The sequence below is a fragment of the Panthera tigris genome, chromosome D4, assembly GCF_018350195.1.
Source record: "Panthera tigris isolate Pti1 chromosome D4, P.tigris_Pti1_mat1.1, whole genome shotgun sequence".
Classification (NCBI taxonomy): domain Eukaryota; kingdom Metazoa; phylum Chordata; class Mammalia; order Carnivora; family Felidae; genus Panthera; species Panthera tigris.
Window position 1 is genome coordinate 6,452,905 of NC_056672.1, and position 4,951 is coordinate 6,457,855.

A 4,951-nucleotide genomic window follows, 5' to 3' on the forward strand; every position below is an offset into this window, starting at 1 on the left:
TTTCACAGCATGTACTGAATATCTTCCTTTTATTGATTTGTTACGTTGTTGACAGAGAAGAATATTAATCTTTCAAGATTTGTTGAGAATTGTTGTATGGCTCAGCAAATGCTTCATCTTGATGCTTATTCTATGTGTACTTGATATGAATGTGTATTCTGCTCTCGTTGGGTGGAGTGTTCTATAAATGTCATTTAGGTCAAGTTGGCTGATTTGCATTGTGTTCGATGTTCTATATATTTACTGATCTTGCTCTCGTCTTACTGCTTTGTCAATTAGAAGTGTTGAAATTTCTAGAACTGTGTATTTGTTGATTTGTCCTTTTAGATTACTTATATTTCATGTCTTTCAAAATGCTGATAATACTAGGCGCATGCCATGTCTTCTTGACGAATTGCTTTTGGTTATTATGTCTCCCTTTATCATATTCCTGATATTCATATAGTCACTCCCAACTTGATTAGCATTTACATTGTATATAATTCTTCCATCTTTTTTGTTTGTTTGTTTTTGAAGTAGGCTCCACACCCAGTGCAGAGCCCACTGCAGGACTTGAACTCACAATGTTGAGATTGAGACCGGAGCTGAGATCAAGAGCCCAATGCTTAACCAACTGAGTCACCCAGGTACCCCTCCACCTGTTTACTTCTTACGTATCTTCATCTTTAACATTGGTCCCTTGTGAACAGCATGTAATTGGTTCTTGCCTTCTCACTGAATTTGACAATATGTCTTGTATCTGGAATGTTTAGATCATTGATTAATTTAATTATCAATATGATTTGGGTTTAAATCTACACTCCTGCTATTTTGTATTTGTCTCATTTGATCTTTATTTTTCTCTCCTTGCATTCTATTGGGGTGATTTTTTTTAATAATTCCATTTTATCTCCTACATTACTTAGCTATTTCTCTTAATTTTTGATATTTAGTAGTTAGATAATTTTGATATTTAGTAGTTGCTCTAGAGCTTACAATATACATCTTTATCGCAGATTACCTTCAAATAATAATATATCACTTCACAGGCAGGTTAAGACTTTTTCAGCAATATTTAATTTCTCCCTCCTGTCTTTTCTATTCGTTATATCTTTTACTCTACATCTATTACAAATTGCATAATAAATTTTCATTACTTTGTTTTAATTTTTATTCATACATTTTTAATCATTATTGCCATCGCATACATACATCTATAACTGATTATTACATTAAGCCAATGTGTCATATAGCTATCAAAAATCTCCAATCCAATTGATACTTTAGCTTCTTGGAATTCAGGTTTGTAGTCCAATCTAGACTTTAGCTACTTAAAACCAGCTACTTCTGATTGCTTTCATGAAGTCTTTCTATACTACCAACTCATGATCGGCATGAATTATAAATATGCCGGCTTCAGTGCAAACATTTTTCAGGTCTGCTCCATTACAGCCATCTGAAAACCTTATAAATGTTTCTAATAATCTATTTTATCATGCTTTGTAATGGTACCTCCGTAGATTTGGGGGATATCTAAACTTGCTTATAAATAAATGTATATTTTTTTCTATTTATCTGGAGACAGCAAAGCAGAATCCACTGTACTTGTTGATAGCCGTGATCATTTTAACTATGCAGAGCATCACATCCATCCATTTGAGTAGCTCATAAAGTCCTCTCAACCTATCAGCTGAAGTACTTCCGGGAGACCAGTATCCATGAATGGCATTTTTTTTTAATCCATAAAAATGATGCATGACTGATGATTCCTAATGTAAACATTTCTTTGATCAAATGGGTGCTTTCACCAGTGTACTTGTCTACGGTACAACTGTATACTACGATTAAGATATTGCATTCCAGTTGGCTAACAACAGCTCTTGCCATTAGTGTTTTTCCTAACTGTTGGCCCAGATAACAAACAGCCTTTTGGAGATAGTATTCCTATACTGGAATAATTCTAGGTTTGTAAGAGGTACTTGTATGGCCTCTGAATTCTCCGATCTGTTCAGATAGTCCCTCCACCTCAGAAAAAGAAATATTCCTTACATCCTTATGAGACATGCTGTAAGATCAGTGAATCTTGGCAAATATCGATGTAATCATATCCAAAGCAACTCTTGTTCCTGGATGCCGCTTTCTTCAAGCTAACCATGACAACTGACAATATATTTTGGCTCTTCCAACAACGAATTTTTCAATTAACTTCTAAAGTACTTCACGCAGTTTGACCCGACTTGGGTGATTGTAGGTCCCTCGGTCATTTTCAGACTTTTCATACGGATCGGTAAGTTCTTTTAATTGCTCCCTTAACTGTTTAAGACTGTTGTTGATCTTCTTGTGCTCCACCATCTTTTTTGCGACAGCACTGAAGCTCAGGATCTCTGTGGTCTGCCCTGATGAGATGTCATCACTCATAGGGGATGCCAAGAATGGCCATGGCCATTGGGATGGAAGAAGTGGAATGAAGGAGGAGAGCAGCACTGGAAAGTGGGGGATGGATGGCTCTGCTCAATCCAATTCTCTTTCATGGAAATCAGAAATAAAACATTTTATATTTGCCCTCATATTCACCAAAGGCTCTCTTTATTTCTTTGTTGTCGGATCAAGTTCCCATGTGGTGTAATTTTCTGTCTGAAGAATATCCTTTATTATTTCTGGGAGTACAAGTAAGTGGATAGATCTTCTCACCTTTGATTTTCTTTACATTTTATTTATTTTTGAGACAGAGAGAGAGAGAGAGAGAGAGAGAGAGAGAGAGAGAGAGAGCACAAGTGGGGGACAGGCAAAGAGAGAGGGAGACACAGGATCCGAAGCAGGCTCCAGGCTCTGAGCTGTCAGCAGAGAGCCCGATGCAGGGCTTGAACCCACGAACCATGAGATCACGACCTGAGCCGAAGTCAGTTGCTTAACTGACTGAGCCACACAGGCGCCCCTGATTTTCTTAAAAAGTCTTTAAGGATTTTTAAAATATAATTCTAAGTTAACAGTTTATAACCTGCCCTGTTGTATTATGTTCATTCTGCTTAAGATTCATGATCTTCTTGACTTTGTAGGCTTATTGTTTAGAATTTAGAAAATTTCATTCTTTAAATAATTTTTAAATTTCCCTTCCCCTTTTATTTTGGGACTCCAGGGCACAGAAGTTATACTGCCTGATAGTAACCCACAGCACAGTGAGACTGGTTTGTTGTTTTTCTCATTGTGCTTCAGTCTAGATACCTTCTATTGTTGAAACTATCGTAAGGCTCACATCATTTATTTCTCTTCCCTTAGGGATCACAGTTGAGCCAATTATCCAATGTCTGTATTTAGATGTTTCCTATTTGACCAGTTTTCTAGTTGCTTATAGGGGAAGGGCACATCTGGTTCAAGATCCTCCATCATGGCCAAAAGCAGAAATTTTAGCTACATTAAAAAAAAAAAAGGCAATCAAACCAGACATGGGTGCACCATCAAATTACCAGTTTTGACTAGTATTTCACTTTAAACTTCAGTGAGAATAGAGTTAATCAGAGGAAAATGCTCTCGTGTTTCTACTACCAAATCTAAAACCTACTTGTATTTACCCCATTTTACCATCTTCCCTCTAGTTACAAATGGAGACGTGTCCCTGATGTATTAAAGACTCATTTTTCTCTTGTGCTCTGGATCCCATTCAAAATTTCACTCCTTTTAAAATTCTCACTCCATCGGTCTCTTTCTTCATGGCTCACCCCATCAGCATATAAACTTGGATGTACTATCTCTCAAATAAAAATCAAGAATTTTCTCTTCTTGCCCACTATCACTTTATTTTCCCGTTCCCCTTCATGGAAAAACTTCTCAAAGAGTGATCTACAGTTACTGTCTTTACTTCCTTACCAACCTCGTAACCTCTTCAACCTGATCCAGTCTGGAAGCTGTCCTCCAACTATACTGAATTTACCCATCAGTTCACTGTGGCCAATTCACAAAGCTCCTATTACTTGATGCTTCAGTAAACACATTTAAAATGACGGACCACTTTTTCCCACTTAAACCCATTTCTCTTGCTTTCATGAAATTCGACCCTGCTTGTTTTCCTCTTATTTCACTGACCACTCTGTCTTTCTTTGCTGACTCATCCTCAACCTAACCTCTAAATATTAGATTGTCTCAGGTCCCGATCCTCTATTCATTTCCTTTCTGTAACAACACTTCCTTATGTGACCTTAACTATATCCATTATTTTAAATGATTACCTACATGACATCTCTACTTGGAAAAATAATGGACATCTTAACATGTCCCAAATGGAATTCTGTCCAAATTCCCTCCTCCCCTACATAAATAAATAGCTCATCCATAAACCAAAACCAAGGAAACATTCTTGATTTGTTCCTGTCATTTCTTCCATCCAATCCATCAGTTGGATCCATTTCTACTTTTTTCCATTTCTTTCCACACCTCCCTAGTCCTGAAAGGACAAGATACTTCCAGGGAATGAATGGTGAATAAACCAGTTTGGCTGGATTGGAAATTACTGTTGAGGAGTATTAAGAGATAAATCTAGGTAAGTCAGTTTGGGACTCATGTTGGAGGACTTGGAATGACAGACAGAAGCCTGGTTTCTGGGAGAACAGAGGGAGTTATCCCTCCTGGGGATAATTCTCCTGAAAAGTGGTGCTTTTTCAGTAATTTAAAGTATGTTGACATAACGGTTGTTAAGATTATGAAAAAAAGATGCCAGCGAAAGCAGTGTGAAAGTAATATCAGGAGCCAAGTGGAAAAGGTGGTCAAAGGATGGTGTCTTTTAAAAAGGGGGGAAACACTTTCTTCCTCTGCAACCCACAGGGCAAGCCCTGCACCTGTTGATGTTAAACTATGGCTCTGCCTCTAGTGACAGTCTGGGGTGCTGGACTTCATGCTCTAAGAAATGGGAAGAGGTGTAAAGCCTGAGCAGAAAAGGGATATGGTTAAAACTGTGCTATGGGAAGAAAGACCTGACAGT

At 37.6% G+C, this 4,951-nt stretch overlaps 1 pseudogene; it reads right to left on the reverse strand.

The window, feature by feature from the left end:
- Positions 1 to 584: 584 nt before the first annotated feature.
- LOC102956424 lies at positions 585 to 2,397 on the reverse strand (annotated as a pseudogene).
- Between the last annotated feature and the right edge of the window lie 2,554 nt (positions 2,398 to 4,951).